Genomic DNA, 21,640 nt, shown 5'->3' on the forward strand with positions numbered 1-21,640 from the left:
TTCAACTAGTTTAATGTATGAAAATGTAAAATGATTACTAAAATTTGATTATTTTATTAAATATGTTGTCATCTAAAAAACTTTTCTTTGGATAAACTTCAAAAAACAAATCACATGATCGAAAGATGTTCTCTGTGTAAGAAGAATTTTGAATCTATTTTTCATGTTATGTTTACTAAGAAAAACTTCGAGGAGCTCATTTAGAAACTAAAGTCTCCATTTGCTAAATAATGATATTGAGTAAGGATCCCTAGATTATCACCTCTAATATATCTTCCCCTAGCATTCATCTTTTCCATTGGAAGTTATGGTGGAATTATCTACTATATACACAATCAGAAGCATAACAATCAAACTTTTAGTGAAAAAGCCTAAATTTACTAGGAGGGAATTTATCTTACTTTAATAAATAATATAAAGAAAAATATGATAATTTTTTTCATATTAAACATAAAATCTCCCTTCCCTTTTTAGATTGGGTAATTATAATTAAGTGGGGCCTTTCCTCTTCCTTGGAAGGTCACACATCTCCTTCCTTAGGATTCAGAAGTAATAATAATTTATTTTGCATGGTCTACGATATGTTAAGATCAATTGTGGAAAGTCTTCTATTTGGAACCCAAGCTAGGGGAACAGAGGTATTTTTATTATAGATCAACATGTCAAATTTATCTTGGGAAATATATAGTAGAAGAGGCAAAGATGCCTGTTATGTCATTGAGTTGGTAGTTGGTCACAAAACAAATTTCAATTCAAATGATTTTCTCAATATCATCACAATGTCATTGATAAGAAAGTTTGATACTAGGTTGGAAATGAAACATTTAATCCCCCAAAACAAAGGTTTGGTGGGAATGGATATTGGTAGATGTCAAGATACTTTTTGTGTAGGCAATCAGATGTCGATCGGTTTGTAGTCATGAGTTATTTTATGATCTTGATTTATAAAGGGTTTGAAGCTCTAGAATATTCTCAAGAGCAACATGAGGTAGTTGTACACAATATTACAACACTTGAGAAATGACACACAATCAATGTACAATATTTATTAAAATTACTGACAATAATTTTTTGATGGCAATTGAAGATTTATTTAGTTTCCTTTTTCTATCTATTTTCACTCTTTGATTTTAGCATTTACATATCATATATTTTGTCCTTTTCCAAGTATTTGTATATTCATGTTGTGGGAGTTGACGTTATACATCCAAATCCTAATAAGTTTAATGAGTTCAATCTAAATAAATCCCCTATTTCACAAGCTTCTGAGGTGGATAATTACGCTAAATGTATGAACCATTTCAACCTTGAAATTTTTTTGGAGTTGTCTATGTCCTATAATCAATGAAAGTTAAAAATTGGGTTTTCTTCCTTTATAAATTTTGGTGAAAAATACCATGACTTCTATTGGTTTTATTACCTAGAAGGTAACACAACTCCCAGAATTTCTAAATCTAGTAAGAAATAAGAATTAAGAATTTCCTTAGTCAAGAAGAGAAAATCCCATTTTCTAAATAATAGCTTAGATCATAGAGATCTTCTTGGTGAGAAAACATATGTAGCTCAATATTGATCAAGGTTATCGCTCTAGAAGGTAGGTATACAAATTTAACTCATTTTTTCCTATGGTCAATCACTTTGAATGTTATATAAAGATTAACTTTCATGTTTAGACTTTATCTTCTTTGTGCTATACTATAATGAAATCCCAAACTAATGAGAATACCTATACACAAATCTGTAATCCTCTTCTTGTATCACTTCTATCTAGCTTTGACCCCAAAGGTGGGCTCTAACAACCCACCTTTAATTGTTGAAATATGTAAATAGGTTGATAATTTTAAGGCTTACTCTTTTGTAATGGTTTTTCATCCATGTAGCTTTACTATAGTTAATCCCTTTGGGAAAGCTAAATTGGTATTTTAGGAAGGGATAAATAGATGAAATAAATAGTCTTTATCTCTAATGGTTCTTCTTCCTCCTACCCTACAAGGTCCAAGTGGACTCTAGAGAGGCTAAAAAATTCCCCTTCTCTAGTTTACACTACCTATAACAATAAAGGTGATCCTACATTCATGCATGATGTTTCCCCTCTCTCCTCTCATTAACCCACCTATGTTGAATATATTTCATAGTTTCATGCCTTTCCTAATAAAATTGATAAGCTATACATAATATACTATTTTCAAAATTCCATTATTAAGTGATGGCTTTTTCAACTACACTTGGGAGAAAAAAAAAGAGAGGTTAGAAGGTATTGATGAGGCAAAGGCCAAAGTATGACATTGGTCTAATATGAGTGTTGACAACAATGTGTACGATGTTGTTGATAAGATGCATTAGAAGTGGATATTTGAGAGATTATTGAAGAATACATTTTTGTACTAAGGGCCTGTTTGGTAATGGGAATACAAGTGGAATAGGCATTTCTATATTCTTAAAATTTTGAATTCGCTATTTGGATGCACCAAATCGAAATTGGAATAGGAATAAAATTGGAATACATATTCCAATTTTTCCCCAAAAATGAGGATTTGCTATTCTACCTAAACAAGTGGAATTGGAATAGGTATTCCTATTCCAATTTTTTTATATTTTAGAAAACATAATTTTTTGAGTCTATGAATTCCAAATCAAGTTTTGGGTGAACCAATCAAGAATAGGAATACATAACCCCATTTTCTATTCAAGAATAAGTATTCCAAAAGAAGTATTCCTATTCCCTTTTTATATTCCTGCAGCCAAATGGACTCTTAATGATTTTACTCCTTCATTGAAAGAAAATTAGAACATCCATTTGGATCTTGTGAATGTTAAAGCCAACTATGATCAAGCTAACATGAAGCTAGTGGATGTGGTGAATTCCAGCAAATAGATTATAGGAAAAATGACATCTTCGAGCAATAATCTCCAAAAGGTATCAGATTATAGGAAGGTTAAAAGAAGGAAGAGCGAGGAGATTATCAAGGCTTTTTAGACAATGAAAGAGGGCCCTACTACGAACTTCATTTTGCATTAACCTACAAAGAATATTTTTTTGATATCCTAATGGAGTTGAATCAAAATTGGAAGGAGATTAATCTTCCACCTACCTATCCCACTCTTGTTTGAGGTAGTCTATAATTATCTATTTTATTGGTTCATTTCAAAATTTAATTTATCGTTTATCTACTTGAATCCAGTTATGATGAATTGCATTCGAACAATGTTAGAATTCGATGATTTCAAGCTCTTTCCAAATTAAATTAGCTACAGCTAAGCTCAAGACCATTAAACCTTGTACTATTATCATTGTCTATTGCTCGCTTAAAACCAACTTGATTAGTTAACAATAAGAAAATAAAAAAAATAAGAAAATAAAACATAAATAAATTGAAAGTGAAAATCTTCTTAAATATCCTGTGTTTAAAATGAATTGTGTATTGCTAAACATAAAGTCTATTATAAAAGTAAACACCAGCTGTTCAATTTTGTTTACAGTAAACTAAATGTAAGGATAATAACATGACACGTTCCTGGCTGCCAATGGAAGGCAAAGTTAAATGGATCGGAGACGGCGCGCCAAATTTTGTCTCTGCACGCCAAGAAACTTACACTCACAGGGACAGCTAGGGAAGGAAATCGTCTTTTAAACGTCAGTTTTAGACTTTATGGATAGAAGAGCCGAAAAGAAAAAGAAAGTAAATATCCGAAAACAAAGATGATGAAATATCATTGCACTAGAGCATCTTAACCTTTATCTTTTAAAGAAAACCACACACCACGGAACTAATAATGTTTGTTCATCTTTTAACAATTTTTCAAAAGCAGTCAATCAAATTGCCTAATAACGAAAGAGATTTAAATTTTTGTTGAATACGCTTTCTTAGTGAGCCAGTCTCAAATTGTCGGGATTTATTCGCTTTCGTTTTGAAGGAGACTTTCACATTGAAAACAACAAAAATGATCAACCTCCAGGAAATGCTCGGGACGTCGGTTCTTACGTAAGACGCTTGCTTTACTTTAAATATGCGTCCAACTTTATCAGTCCTTAAATATTGTTGCGCAACATGTATTCATCATTCAAGATCGGGTTGTAATCATATGCATGTGTTGTGTTTAGTGCAAAGGTAGAGTTCAATTTATCTCTTTTGCAGTAAAAAAATATTCGCATTTGTGCGCTTGAGTGAGTTGAGATGATGGACTACAGTCTAAAAGACATTTTGATATATTTGGGAATTTTTTTTTTTTGAATTGTTTTAATGTTATGGGACATTGGTATTTCGTGGTCAATGGGAGGCATTTGTGGGTTCCAGGAGAAGCTCTTCTTCTCACCGGCCTAACAATCTAGATTCTTGGATACATAGAGACCTAAAATGTCAGTGGTTCAAGATTTCAAATACAAATGTTGGTGAGAGCCAACTTTCAATTGACTATGAAAGTGTAGCAATGTGTATATTGAAAAAGGCAAAGAAAGGAAACAATTGAATGCTCTAATAGGAAGGAGTGATACAACTATAAATTTTGCACATCAACTCGTAGAATTTGTAGATAAAAAACCAGATTTCAAGAATGTAAAGAAAGCTACTAGAGAAACGCCTTCCAAATGTCAATTTATTGGGGAAATTATATAAAGATCAAATCTACTGTGATGCATAAGAAAAATAAGAATAGAGAAAATAAAAGCACACATAAGATAAAACACGAGACAAAGATTTACATGGGAAACCATTTCGAGAAAAACCCACTAGCCAAGAACCAGAGTGTCACCCTGTGTATTACAATAACCAATACATTACATAGTAATAATAGAATTAGGCTCAGATTGCCTTTACAATCAGCCCCACTTCTACCACTATGACACTATTATTCAGGCTCACAACCTCAACCCTTGCAACCTCTACACCAATACAATCATCACTGTCAATTGCATACTTAGCACACTATATCAACGTATCTTGCATACGTTTATACACTATGCAATTTGTTATGGAATCTGGAATATTAACTATCAAGAACGAAATGGTTACAGTACCAATGGTTACTCATCCATCTAATGATCACTTTTCCAATTGGTAGTCCCTTTGGCATCGAGTCACTCCCTTCATCCTTTGAAACTCTCTTTGGTATCAAAGCCTCAGGCACTCCCTTTAAGTCTTGGTCACATGTACCAACTTTGTCATACTGCTTCACCATACTACCATGAGGCTTCACTATATGGTTGTGCGGACCACACATGACTTCATCGTACCATGTCGTTCTACTTCACCTTCTCATCATAGGGGTGTATGGATCACTCATAACTCCACCATATAAAATAATATTGTGAAAAATAATTGTCACCATATGGTGACTTACCTCCACTATATGATGGACTCACCATACAATGAGGCTATGCACCATACGGTGTACTTCATCACCTTGACAATCTCCCACTTGATGAAGTACCACCGATCATTCCAATGAACACATCTCAAATCACAAGAGATAGTTCATCATAATTTATATCTCTATGTTTCCATGAGCACTTGCAACTGATCAATCCATGCCAACTCCAAATGCAACACGAAGTATCCAACAAATGATCAATGTACTCAAGATAAAGAAACTAAAACAAGATCATTGTTAAAGTTCCAATCATGCCCTCGGGAACATAAACATGACAACATGATCTAAACAATCTCAACCAAAAAGATTACATGTTTCATTTATTAAATGAAAAAATAAATCAAAGCCTTATCAAAGACTCATTTCACCCCTCCAAATGTCAACATCTTTAGTCACATGAAGATTAACATCTCCAAATAGTACTTCAGTAAATGTGAAAAGATCCTTCTACAACATCAAAATCTCACACCTTCAACATCTACAATAAGAATGAAGATCTTGATTACTTTTTCATTGCCAACAACTCCCACTAAACCATGGTGTCAAGTTACACATGTCATTTACATCATTGCCAACAATTTCCACTGTACAGACGTGCTGAGTCACACATGACATCATGAAAAACATCTTCCATACGAAGATTGAACCACTCTTACCAATCATCATCATATGAGTAATTAGCCAAACCAACACTGCTTGCATCTTCATCATCACTCTAAGAAGACCAAAAATTAGAAGAACTCTACATTTTCTTCTTCTTCTTCTTCTTTGGACTTTTTCCTAGAAGATTTAGGTTTCATGTCCTTCTTTCTTTTTTCCTTCACTCTACCTTAGGCAATGAGAGCCTCTTTAGCCACCTCAAAAGATTTACTCTGCATCTCCTCTAATAGAAGTGCAACAACCACTTCATCCATTTTTAATTGGGTGATAGTAGTTCCAATGGCCATCACAAGATGATCCCATGAATCAGGCAACAAGGACATCATTAGCATGCAACACTCTTCTTCACTAACAGACACACCAATAGAAGTCATTTGTAAAATCACCATATTGAACACATTTAAATGATTAGCCATAACCGTTCTTTGATCCATCTTCAAAGAGTAAAACTTTTTTCTCAGGAAGAGCTTGTTTACCAAGGATTTCCCTGATAAATATCTCCCAACTTCTTCCACAAAGAATCTACAGTTTTCTCCTCATGAACATTCAAGTGAACAAAATCTGCAAGACATAGCCTTATCAGTCCTTTGGCCTTTCGATCTATTATAACCCAATCTTATTTCTTTATGCCTGAAGGCTTGCTACCAGACATAGCAACCTATAGATCATGATCAACCAATATATCTTCAATATTAAGTTTCCATAACTCAAAGTTTGTGCCATTGAACTTTTCAATCTATACTCTCCCTATACCCATCATTTCAATTACTAGATAAAAACTTTTTCAAACTCCCACTGCAAACAAATTAACACAAAAACAACCCTACCCGAAAAGGATAACTCAAGCTTTGATATGACTTGTTAGGAAAGCTACTAGCGGAAACGCCTTCCAAATGTCAATTACTGAGGAAATTATATAAAGATCAAATATGCTGAGATGCATAGGAAAAATAAGAATAGAGAAAATAAAGGCACACACAAGATAAAACACATGAGACAAAGGTTTATGTGGGAAACCCTTTCGAGAAAAACCCACTAGCCAAGAACCAGAGTGTCATCCTATGTATTACACTAACCAATACATTACATTCAAATAATAGACTTAGGCTCAGATTACTTTTGCAATCAACACCACTTCTACCACTATGACACTAATTTTCAGGCTCACAGCCTCAGCCCTCATAGCCTCTACAGCAATACAATCATCATTGTCAACTGTAGACTTAGCACACTCTATCAACGAATCTCGCATACTTTTATACACTTTGCAATTCGTTATGGAATCCGGTAGATTAACTGTCAAGAACAGAATGTTTATAGTCCCAATGGTTACTCATCCATCTAACGGTCGCTTTTCCAGTTGGTAGTCCGTTTGGTATTGGGTCACTCCCTTTGGCCTCTAAAACTCTCTTTGGTATCAAAGCCTTGGGCACTCCCCTTAGACCTCGTTCACATCCACCAACTTTGTCATATTGCTTCACCATACTACCGTGAGGCTTCACTATATGGTTGTACATACCATACAACTTCACTGTACCATATCGTTCTACTTCACCTTATCACCGTCCAAATGTACAGATCACTCACAACTCCATTGTACAAATTAATATTGTGATACATAATTGTCACCCGACAGTGACTTACCTCCGCCGTATGATGGACTCACCGAAATGACTTACCTCCACCGTATGATGGACTCACCGTACAGTGACGCTATACACCATACGGTGCACTTCGTCACCTTAACAAAGAATACGTTAGATCATTTCCCACGTGTGAAAGAACGAACGTGGCGGTTTACAACTCTGTCTCTAGTAAAGATAATAGTTGAAGTTGGGGGTATCTCATTTCGTCTGGATGCTGTGCTTGCTGGATGCTGTGCTTGCTTATAAACAAGCATTAGATCTCATGGAATTTGCAGACTTTCTTGAGAGCATCGCCATAAATTGTTCAGCATGTCGACCTTGGAGGAGTTTCTCCCGAGAGAGATTACAAGTCTCTGAAAAATTGGTATAGGCATTCGAATTCAAGACTAGGGATCCAAGGCAAGGACGACTATGTTTTTGAAGCGTTTGACAAGTGCTCATCAAAGCTCTTTGAATGGTTAGTCTCCATCAAAGACCCATGTAAATAGTTTCTCTACACAAGGAACCTGGCCACCAATTCCTCGAATCCTTGCCAATCCATGCATTTTAAAAATGTTACAGAGACAACTGAGAATCGGGTATGCGCACTGGGAGGATGTGGCCCCAACTTATTCTTTGTTGGAGGTATCTGAATTTATAATGGAGAAAAAGATAGAGGATTGCAAGCTCTTGATGGATACTCTACGCGATTACCTTGAGAATGTAGTGGATTGCTCCTTGTCAGGGTTGCCGGCAAAAATATTAGAAGGCTGCAATAGATGGGCTGTTGTTTTTGAGGAGGAAAAGATTTCTGAAGTTATTGACTTAGCAGCGAAAGCATGGGCATTCAAGGAAGCCAGAAAAAAGAAAAATGAAGTTCCCTCTGTTGCCGAGCAAGCTTCCAGTGGGGAAATAGAATCAGAGGTATGATTTCTAGCTGATCTAGATTCAACATTTCCATACTTCTATTTTTGTATTTGATGTCTAAATATGTGGTTGTTCTTCCTCTTCCTATCTGACGCTATACAGTTCTGTATACGGATTCCACATGTTAGTGGTTTGTTTTCGGGTGATTTGAGTGCGATATTTACCAATATTTATCAATAGTATTAAACTTCTCTGATTCTGCATAGAAGTTCAGAAATAGTATTATAGGCCTTACATTTGACGTAGGAAAGGGATGTACATGAAATTATTTTTGTTCTACCAGTATTTAATAATTTCATATTTAGTATGAATGTGTTAGCTCCCATTGGATATGGGAGAAATGCAATAAGAAGGAAACCATAGCTCAAAATATCTTTATCGTTGCTTATTGTTGTTATTATTATTATTTACAATAATATCAATATGTATATGCAATTCATTTTTAAAGATCTTTAAGTTAGAATTCAAGTATAAGTGTCTTGTTGTGTAATGTAATTTTGTAATTGTTAGTAGTGTGCCCATCTCATGTCTCTTTTGTATTTGTCTTCTAGTAGTTAAGAGTGCTGTTAAGCAATGCTTAATAGTTGCAATCAAATTTTTCTAATAAGTGTATATTTAATTTAGAAAAATTATATATTATAAATAATTTCAAAATAATATATATTGTTTAATGGAAAGGAATATATAGTTTAGGGTTTTGTATATATATATTTTTTAATTTTCAAATTATTTTTTTTAAATGGTAATTTTCAATCATATTCTGGATGATTGAATGATACAATTTAGTTTTTCATTATATTAAAGTAAAATAAAATAGTGTTTTAAATACATCAAAATAGTAAAAAGTTAGAAAAATAAATTTTTATTAGTAATGGTTCAAAGTTTAGATTATTTACGTGTTGCATTTTCTTGCTTATTATTTGTGGATTGTAATCCAAGATCTCCGACATAAGAGGTTCACAAATCCACTATTGTGTTGTAGACTCTTGTCTTGCCAAATTCATATTTTATTTTCTTCATTTTATGGTTTTAAATAAATATATTTAAAATATAAGATTATTTTTAATATATATTTATAAAAATTTCATTACAATCTTAATAATTTTTATTGGAGAAGGTGGTATATTTTATTCAAATATAATATTTAAATTATTTGTAACATTTATAGTTGTTATATTTATTTCTTTTATTAATCAAAATAATAATTTCAATTGTATTTTAAACAGAGTTTAGCAATTATCATGTATAAATACATTATACATAACAATGTTTTATATATTTTTTTATCGTTGTCAAAAAATATAAGGTGAAATTTGCATACTTGTGTTAAAGAAAATGAATTCGACATGCTCCTTAGTGTCATAAGAAATGTGTATGCAAAAATCTTGTACCCAATGGAACCAAAATGATTTTCCTCTATTTGATAGATGTTAGAAATCTCTTAGTGTGTAAGAGGGAGCTATATGTTAAACCCCAAGCAGTGTGAATTATTGACCATTGTAATATTGGATATAAGTTTGTTATCCAAAAATCTAGAAATAACTTTCCAGATTTTGAAAAACTCTTAATACCATTCATTGAAGTGACTTGTTTCTTAAACCAAAGAAATTGTATTTATGTTTCATTTTAATGATGGATCATGAAGTGTGATCCAAAATGTCCATGTAAATATATTTTACAAAATTAAATTCATAAACAACTTTCTTTTCATTTGATGGCTTCTTGAAATATCTTAGAATTTAATGTTATGTTTTTTCCCTAATTTTGTGTGTGTGTGTGTGTGTGTGTGTGTGTGTGTGTACAAACACACACACATGGCCAAATTCATTTTGATTCATAGATATCAAATATTTAGTATTTTTCATGCATGCACCTCTCTTAGAATTTTTTTTTTCTCCTTGACATTATCATCCAATTAGTGTTGGATAATTGCATGGGCATGGTGATGATTGTCTAATTGCAAATATATTCTTCATAACTTTTTTTTAAAAATTCAAATGTTAGCAATTACTACCTATTCATTTTCATCTAAAATTATTTATTTTAATCAACATTTAAAAGATTATTTCCATAGAAGCATTGCCGTAGAAGTATATTTAAAGAGATTTGGTGATAAGTTTGAGATAATTACATTCAATGATTGGGTAATAAACTTATTAAAAAAATATAGTGTTTATATTTAACAAATAAATTGAATGATCTTATTAATAATTAATTAATTTTTAAAATGTAAGGCACATTCTGATAATACTTTTAAAATAAAAATATTATAAAAATGAAGAATAGTTCAGCGTTATAAGATAATAGATGAAGAGTATTATGAATAGCGATAAAATTAAAAGAAGGAAAAAATATAATTACTTTTAAAATCTTCTATTTACCACCCATGTGAAAGAAAAACAAGAATATTATATGAACATAGTTATTCTAGGACTTCATTGTATGTAAATGCTAGGGAAACTTAGTTAATGATCAATAAATAGGCATTTCTAATATGTATGCAATAGGAACATAATTAAAGTAAGATAGATGACATTACATGTATTTTTCATATAATATAGGATGCAATCAATATTGAAATGATACACTAATTGTTTCCCTAAATTGAGACTTGAAATTTGATATATCAATTAAAAAAGTGATATGATATTTATAAGCTCTAGTCATAATCATGGTAGAAAGTATATAAGTATTAAATATTTATGTTATATATTTATATGCTTATGAAATTTGTATAAGTATTTATTCTTATCAAGTAGGTAGAGGAAGGGCCTTGATCCCATGGAGAAAGTCACATTACAAAAACAACACACCTAAGATGAACACAACATCGCACCACACCAACCTGAGCCACAAAAAAACCGAATTCAAATGATTAAAAATATAAGTCATTAAATAGTAATTATTATTCTAACTCTCACTACTACTCCAATTAGGCTTATTTAACAAACTTTAAAAATATTATAATTATCTTGACACAAATAATTATACTAATTAGCAGTATAGTTCTTATTTTATTGATTTAGAATAGGTTGTATCTAAATATAAGGATTCTTCCAAATATCCCTAGCCCACAAAGGATAGATAAAAAAGCCACAAAGTATAAAGAAAATAAATTAAAAAAAGGATCATATAAATTTAAAATAAATCATGCCAATTTTTGGTCAGGTTATGTAGATTCATCTTCCATCTTCCTTCATCATTTGCATCCTTGCCTAGGTTTTCTTGATCAAGCCTATTCTTTTTCTTTTAGATATATTTTCTTTCAACTTCTTCCACTTGTTATTTCCACAAGTGAGTTCATCGTAATCCTATCAAAAATCTTGTATATTGTCAAGACCACCTTGTTCAAATTATCAATGGAAACCATAATGGGAATCACTTCCTATATAGTCAACACTTTTCTACATAGAGTATCCAAGTAACCTTTAATATTCTCCATAGAAAGCTTCCCTTTCTTAGTATAGGAATTTCTTTTCCAATATCTTCATCCTCATGAGTTGGGTACATGTAAGGAATCTCCCTGAGGTTGATCTATATCTCAATATATTGGTCATCTTCTCACTCAACTAGATCCTCCTCTTTATTGTCATTGTCTTCATCAAAAGAGCTATTTATTTTCTCTTCCTCTCAAGGGAAAAAAAAATTTGATCTATCTCAAACATTACCTCCTCTTCCTACTCAGTTTTTACCCTATTTGATCTTTTACCTAAAGGATTCTTTTCCCAGGAACTACCTTCATATTTTTTATCCTCTACACCTTTACAAATTTTATACTTTTTATTTTCCTCCTCTAATTACTATTGTTCAAGATCAATATAGCCCTTCCCTTGGAGTTATTTTTTGTGGATTTGTAAGGGGTAGGCCTTTTCAGAAGGGCCTTCCACTTCAACATGTTTGAGTCTAAGAGTTTCTCTTTATATCTCATTCGAGGCAAGATAAAGATAGTACTCAAAATGAAAAATATAAGAACAACTGATGAAATGAATGATTAGACATTGTATCAATATAAATGCATAATATCAGTAGGTTCCTTAAAAGGCACACCAATCATATCAAAAAAATTATAAGTACTAGACCTATATACTTCTATAACAACATATGGACCTAACTAGTTAGGAGTAAAATTTTCATTTTTTACCTAGAACAACATTTAAATTTCCCTAATTCTCATAAAAGACTAAATTACCTACCAAAAAAGAGCATTCAATCACTTTACCACTATATCTTTTATTGAGAGTTTTATGATAAGACATATTATTTTCTAAAGAGTGTATTATTCATCCAAAACATCAATCTCTTGAAATTTTTTTCCTAAAAATGAACCTTTTTCAATTATATCCTTGAAAGAGACTATTAAATAAGAAATGTCTAATTCTAAAGGAATGACACCATCTACTCCATAAACTAATTTTACGGGGTTGTTCGAATCAAGATTTAAATAATAGTTCTATAACCTCATAATGCAGAGACTAACTAAGTGTGCCAATCTTTAGCATGTTTATCAACTATATTTCAAAGGATCTATTTACACACCTTATTATAAGCTTCAACCTAACCATTATATTAAAGAAAGTAAGGGGTACTAAAAAAATGATGAATAGCGTATTTTAACAAAAAAAAAAACTTACTTTTTAATTTTTAATCTGAGCTCCATTATCTGAAATGATTTATATAGGAACACCAAATTGATTGAAAATATTTTTAGGAATGAATTCATTGTTAGAGTGAAAGTTCTAACTTTAATTGTTTTACTAGTGTTGTGTTTTATCCTCTCTTAAATTTCACCTTTATGTATAGTTGGCATTTAATAAATGTTTTCATTTATTAAATGTCTTTATCTCTTTAGGGAATCCATGATAGGATTGTATGGATTGCTTATCTCTTTAGGAGTGGATGATAATGATTCCCTTATCACCTTATCCTCTTTAGAGATTGCATGATCTCCTTTATATAGAGATCATCTCTCTTGTGATACATATCTTGAGAATTCATTTCTCATTCATGAGAATATTTCTTATTTTCACTGATGATTATATTCTTTCTATTTTGAGATTAATATTTTCTTCATTGCTTCATCTTCCTTGTAACAGGTATTTTCTTGTAGGTTATTTCCAGGATCTATGAAGTTGTCTTCTTATCAAATTCTACATGGTATCAGAGCCATAGATCTATAGCTTCGTATTCCTATTTGAAGATTTTTGAATCTTATGTACTGTTTAGCAAGGAATCTGGAAAATTGTTTCATTCTAGTGCTTTTACACTTTGTTTTAGTGCATTTAAATAATTTTTGTGCTTTTGCGAAATGTCTTAGTGTTTTTTAATACTTTGTAGTGCATTTGTAGTGTAAAATAGTGCATTTGAATTGTTAAATAACACATTTGCATTGTATAATAACATATTTGCATTATGAAATAGGTCATTTAAATTTTGATTTGGTAGTCAAAATTTGAAAGACCATAACTTGGTGATCTAGACTCCAAATTGCATGCAATTTTTTTTTTGGTTTGGGGTAGGAACTCCAAATTTTATAATGGTTAAATTATTTTTGTAGTTTGATGCATGAATTTTTTGGTATTAATAGTTTTCTATGACTGTATCTACTTAATCTTCATTTTTTGCAACTTTGAGAGCTCATATAAACACATATTTAAGTTCTATTTTTTCAAATCTATATAGATCTGATATCAAAAGATAGTTCTTTGAGTAGAAAATTCACTTTCAGAAAGTGGACTTATTTGGCCTCTTTGGTAGTTATCCTCTATTAGATCCTTGTGTGATCTAAGTGTTTTTTTTTGTATGGCTCTAATATTGCTTCAGATTAGAAGTTTCAATCATAACAAAAAAAGGAAGCCACTTTGTTCTTTTTTAAATCTAGGAAATTGTACCCTAGTCCATTAGAAAGTGGCAAAAAATTGCATTTTTGGCAATGATTTATGATTTAGTGAAATAGGAAGGACATGATCTTATTTATATCTGAATGCATTGACTCCTTTAAGTGTCTTAAGTCAACTGGGAAATCAAAATTCAAACTCTTAATTCCACATAATTAAATATACAATTAATTTTGTGCTTGGATTAATTACATTGTGGGGGAAGTTTCTTTCTTGGTTTTTGTAATTTAAATTAGAGAACTCAAAACTTCTTAACTTTTGAATGCTACTAAAAATAATGGCAGATTCATCTTTAGAGTCTCTTACTTCACACAATTATTATCTTTGGAAAGCTCATATGACAAGACTTCTAAGATCACAAGGGTTATGATCCTATTATGATGAGGTTTAACCTCAATTGACATGTGCTTTTGAGGGCATGCAACATAGGAACAACGTGTATCAAGCTATGGGTTTGTTATCTTTGCATGTCAGTGACAATCTATTGTTTCATCTAGATGGTTGTATTACTCCTTGAGCTATATGGATCAAGTTTGAGGAACTTTTTGGCACCATGAATGAGTTTAGAGTACTACAAATTGAGGCAAATTTGTCTTCTTTGGTTCCTTATTCATTTCCCTCTATTGAGGATTTCATGATGAAATTCAAATCTATCATATCTATTTTACAAAGTTGTGGTAAGATCAAGACTAATCAGGAGTGCATTTAGCTTATTCTTCCAAAGCTTCAAGGAAACTTTTAGATTTTCTCATCTACTTTCACTCTACTATAGATGCTTTAGGTCCTAGATTCATGATGCCTTCATTTGAGGTTTCTTTTTGTGATTGATTGGCTAGAGAACATACCAAGATTACACAGTTGGAATCTCTAATAGGATCAATAAATAAGGCATTGGTTTCTCACTCATCTAAGGAGAGGTCAGAGAAAAAACTAAAGCCCAAGAAAGATTTTCTTGAAAGTGATTTTTTGTCCAATCCACCTTTGAAGTCTACTTCAAAACAACAATTCAATCCTAAACAAAGTAAATATTTTAAGTCTAGCATGTCTTTCTCCAAGACTAAGAAGTTTACAGGTGATCCTTGCAATTTTTTTTGGCAAGGAAGGACATCCAATTTCCAAGTGTTGGAAATGGTTAGAGGCTTTAGAGGAAGCCATTCAACAACATCATATCTTCCCACCTTAGCCTCCTTCCATTGAATCTGGTGCTTCACACCATATGACACATTCACATTATTTGGTCACCACCCTTTATGATAGTGATACTTCACATTTTGCAGTTGTTGACTTGACATAGCTCCCAATTCTTGGCTTAGGTTTAGTTTCATTTGATGGTTTTTCTCTTCAAGATTTACTTCTTGTTCCTTACATTTTGAGGAACCTCTTTTGAGTTTGTCAGATTTTCCATTTTGGTTCTAGTAAGATAGTTGATTTTGCACCACATGATGTGGTTATTCGAGACCTTCATGATTCTAATTTAGTTATTTCTATTGGTAGTGTTGATCCTTAGTCCCACTTATATTACTTTGATGGCTTTGAGATTTCATATAGTTTGGGTTCTTCTCTTATTGCGCATACAAACTAGGTGAGAAAGCTTTTGCATGAGCATTTGGGCCATGTCAACTACAAATATTTATAGTAGATGAGTACACAAGCACTTGTTACTAGGCTACCAAAGATCTCATGCATTAATGATGATTGTCATGGATGTGTTCTTGGCAAGCATCATCGATATCCCTTTCCTACAGGAATAGCCACATGTGCTAAGGAACCCTTGGAGTTGGTCCATAGTGCTTTTGTCATTTCCTACTCCTTTTCTAGGGGCTCACTGTGTACTCACCTTTATTGATAACTTCTCCAAATGTACATGGTTGTACTTTCTTAAGTACAAATTTGATGTCTTTGATTCATTTCAAATCTTTAGGATATTTGTGGTGAAGCAATCTAGTTTTTCTCTCGAATGAGTATGCACAAATAATTGGGGGGGAGTTTTTTAATTAGGTATTCACAGACTTTTGCACTATGCATGGTTTAGTACATCAATTTTCAATTCCCTATACCCCTTAGAAAATGGTGTTGCTGAGTAAAAGAATAAAACACTATGGGAGATGGGAAATTGTATGTTTCTTTCACAAGATATGCATGTAGACATTATAGTCAAGTTTTTTTATTAGTGACTCACACTTAATCAAATAGTTAGCAGCTATCAAGCTTATCTTGTAGTTTACTATGTTAACTTAGTAATTCAGGTTCTACTGAGTTCTACAATTGCTATTGAGTTCCAAAATTAGTATTCAATTTGCATCAAGTAGTGTCTACTGAGTTGATAAATATTAGTGCAAACCAAGATTTATAGCATTTACCAAGTTGCACAGTATAAACTAAGTTAGACTCTAGTGTTTACCGAGTTCAAAGAATTAGTAATGTGAGTCTAGTGTTGACTGAGCTAGAATGTGTCAACCAAGTGATGAACAGTTTATATCGAGCTCACAGTGTTAGTGTTCACCGAGCTATGCAGAGTCAGCCAAGTGATTCAATTTATATGTCAAGTTTCACAGTGTTCACCAATCACTAGTGTTGATTGAGTTCATACTACTTTGAAGTGATTATTATGAATTGAGCTTCTACATCTACTAAGAGCATGATGGTGTCAAGTGTTGAAAATGGTTGCTGAGTATTAGACCTCACCAATTTTTTCCTCAAAACTTGAGTACTAGTTGTTGGGTCAACTTTGTGTATTTTGGTGAAACTTTTATCATAGACAACTTTGATGAATTGTAATTTGGATTGGTATATATGAAATGTATTATATCTCATCCAAATATAAGTAAGAAATAAAGAAGATATATGTAAAAGTAGAAGTGCAAAAATGCTACGAGCAGTGTAAGGAAAAACATAGATTTATCTATCACATCAAGGTGATCATTGCACTCCAAAGGAATCTCAACTAGAAAATCAGAGTTGTAGATCAGAGATCAACCACTAGGTCATCCTAATAGGTGGGATAGTTAAATCCTTTCACAAGGTAGACTTAATAGTATTTTTTTAAAATCTCTTTACTGAGTGCATACTTCATTATATGTTTTGTAAATCCTTTCACAAGGTGGACCTCGAAATTCTTATTGCTCCTAACAAGGCTAATCATCACAAGTGATCAATTACAAGCCTTAACTAGCCAATTTTATTCTACAGAACTAAATCTTGTGGGTATCATTCCCACCCCAGTTTTACTTTCTATTTGGAAGGTTTCTGGGCCACCATATTTTGTGTCAAAATTTTATTGATTTTTTAATGCTTTTAGTTTTTCATGCATACAATTAGATCAGAATACATATGAAGCATTAATTGATAAATTAAGATTAAGCTTTATTGGTTCCTAATTCACCCCTCTCCTCTCAATAACCTAGCCTATCCTATATTTCCAACAATTGATATCAAAGTATCATGGTTATCAAAGAAGAATTTTAATAGTTTGAGCAAATATTAGAGGCAGTGTTGGTATTCAGACTAGATACTACTATTAACAATGAAAAGCTAGATTTGGAATTAGCTATTAGGAAACTTAAGAAAGAAAAGGAGCAATTCTCTCAATCCTTGAAAAGAAGAAAAGATCTTGTAGTATAAATGAATTACAAACTCTACACTAAAGAAAGAATTGAACTTATCTATTTAGAAAGAAATTCAGATGAAGTTAATGAGGCAATCTAAGAACTATTAGAAAAGAATTGTAACCTTCAAGATGAAGTGAGAAAGTTGAAAAGAGAACAAGAAATTTAGTCAGTAAGATTGTGTGAAGTCATGGAATAAAAAGACAAGGCCAAAGATGAGATAGAAGGAGAGAACAATGGAATTCAACATCTATCCCTTTAATAGGAAGACTTCATTGATCATCTTACTAATGAAAATGAAGAAATCATGAATCTAAGATCAAAGAATGAAAGATTGCAATATGATTTAAACACTAAAAGGAAAACTAGTGAAAATGATGATGAAATCTTAAACACACATGAATAAGTTAAATGAGAAAAGTCAATATAGATAGAAAGAAAAAGTGGGAATAGGATACATAGAAGAAGGTGAATCATCCAAGCAAGGAGCTCAAAATAATTAAAGGCCTACTTGCAATCACTATGGTAAGTCAGCTCATACATAAATTTTTTTTTGGAGTAATGGTAAAACTAAAGTCAATTTAAAATGTTACAATTGCAATAAGCATGGTTGTAGAGCTAATAAATGCAAAGAGAAACCTAAATTTGAAGGAAAATGTCACAAATGCAAGAAGCATGGGCACAAATCTTCTAAATGAAAAACCAAGATATTTAACCTAGTAGAATAGATTTGAAAGCTATATTTGGTTGGGACTACAACACATGGTGTAGATGCCACTACTATGGAGAATTTTGATACATTGGAGAAAACTATCTAAAACATCACATGAGGACAAGAGACACCACTAGAAGATGTTTTATTTATATATAACTTGGACACCTTGCCAAGAACTATATGAATAATAGAAGTATTGAAGATGAAAAGAAAGATAAGGTTGACAACATTAGAAAGCCAATGAGGTAGAAATGGATTTTGAAATCTTCTAAGAATGCAAGTTCGAGCCATGAAGCACATGTCACTCAAGAATTGGGTGACTCAAGAATTTCTTCTTGTTCTCCCACAAGGATAATTGGAACTAAGACTCTAAAAAAAACATCTTACATTAGTTCCAGTTAGCTAGAAGGAAAGATTAATATCAGCATTCAAGATGCAAAGGGATTATCAAGTGTCTAAGGAAAATCTAGACCTTACCAAGCTAGGTCAGGTTGCAAGACCCTAGAAAACAAGGTTGGGACACACTAAGAAATTGTGTGGACACCAAGTTATGAATAACTGTACCAAGAACTAAGATTGAACTGAATGGAAGATAGTCTATCAACAAATAAATGATCATACCAAGAATTTATGGTGATTATAAAGTAGAATTTGTTAAAAGGGAAGGAATAAAATTCATTTATCACCATGAATTTTTAAAGAGCTATTTGTTGAGACATATTTCTATGCTTCTAAGAAATCTATGCATTTTTTTAAGGGAAGATTTTTATGTTTTCATAAACCCTACTAAGCATGGCATCCTTCAACACAAAAAATAAGAAAGGATCTAAGATGTTGGTTTGTGGAGTCGATTGGAAGGCACCAGACTTCAAGTTAAGTCTAGAAATTGCTGAAGTACTTGATCCAACCAAAGCTCAATCACAGATTCCACTAGAGGTACTACTTGTTAACAATATTCATTCACATTTTTTCTATTTGATATAAGATATTGGAACCCTAGAGATGGATGAGACTCTGGAAAATTTATGTGTGAATGGTGTGTTGATACCTAAGCATCAACACTTGGAGACCAAGGGTTTATCCCACATTCCACACATGCCATGAGAATTTAAGATAAAATGGATAAGGTTTATCCTTATCTATGTACACAATGGGTAGCTATGGTTGAAGTAGCCTATTAAAATAATGAAGAAAATGATTCATCAAATCATAGGGCTCCTAATGTTGAACAAGGTAAAGACTACCAAAACCCTAAGTCAAGTGGACCCAGAAAGAATAACTCTTGCCAAGTGGGAAGGAAGAGGCATGAAGATTAGTAGTGTGACTAACATGGATTTGAAATTTGGAATCCATGTGATAGAACATAAGATCTATAGCTCCATTTTTCTGAACAAAATGTAATGTGAGGTAGTTGATCTAGCTCTCAAGGTGGTTAAGAACAACATGTCCTTTGACCTTACTGAGCTAATGCTAATTCAATTTAATAAGAACATGAAGAGTATTAGGATTTAAAAGAATAACTTGTGTAAGCTTGGTTCACTCTTAACTTGTTTATTCTTCTTTTTGCAAATTTTTTTCCTTTCAACATGTTTAGTCATATGGAGAAATGATGTACCAATTCTATGTTAGATTAATGTGTATATAGCAAAGATAGGTGAGAACTTTTTCAGTATCATCGATAATTATTTTGATTCATTTAAGTAAAAGATGAATAACATATGCAAAATTCCTAAGAAACATGTAGAAGATTAGAAGGATGATGTTTGTTTTATGGTAGACTAGGACAAAATGTACATTCAAGCAGTCAAAGCTAGAGTGGTGTGGGTTAAGCCTCTAAGCTATGAGATTAACATTGATGACACCAAGGATATCATTGAGGCACTATTTAATGAGCCTATGGATCCCAACGCCACATATTATGGTACTTATGATGAAGCCAAAGAAAGAATAAAACATGAAATTAAGCTTCCTCAAGTAGTCAACAAAGGAAAGAAGAGGATAGAAAAACTGAGACAAGCAAGTTGTACTCTCATATTGACAAACGGAAAAGGAGATGATGTGGAAGAAGATGATGTAGAAGATGAGGCAAAAGAAACTAAATTTGATGAAGAAGAACCAATTAGGAAGAAAGACAAGGTTATCATAACCATACCTACCAAGTCATCCACTGTAGTATTCACAAGAAGAGCATCTAGATCTAGAAAGAAATTGAAATTAGGTAAAAAGGAAGAAGATGTTATTATTTTCAAAAGACCTTCACCTACATTTCAAGAAAAAATTAAAGAGATTGATGCGAGAGCTAGCATGGAAAACTTCAAATCTCTTAGATATGAGACTATGAATGCAAATGAGAAGAAGCAAGTTGAAGACATGATTATGTCAAATTAGGTAAATGGAAATATTCATCTGATCAACTTGTATAGAAAATTCTCAATGAGATTATGAAAAGAATCAAGCCTAGATGGGAAAATGCTAAGAAAAATTCAAAAGATATATTTGAATGGACTCTAAGTTAGCTCATACTAAGTCTTAGTGATAAAGAAGTAAAAGAATCCATGAAGAGGAATGAAAAAAACTCAATCTAAAATACAAAACTTCCATGATACCGGTTAATGACATTGAACATGTGGTGAAGACAACTATTACTATTTGGAAGAATATCTACCATCTTCATCGAAAGAGTGATTTTGTTGTTCATGTTAGTGATATTGATGATGAAGATGACAAGGATATAAAGGAAAATAATGATGAAGAAGATATAGAAATGGATGATGTAAATCTAGATGCTGGGGAGTAAGAATAGGAAGCTACCAAGGAGAATCTCCCTGAGATTTAAAATATTGATGA

Source organism: Cupressus sempervirens, chromosome 1 (genome assembly GCF_028749045.1).
Source record: "Cupressus sempervirens isolate cs-2001-9-10 chromosome 1, ASM2874904v1, whole genome shotgun sequence".
In the NCBI taxonomy this organism is placed as follows: domain Eukaryota; kingdom Viridiplantae; phylum Streptophyta; class Pinopsida; order Cupressales; family Cupressaceae; genus Cupressus; species Cupressus sempervirens.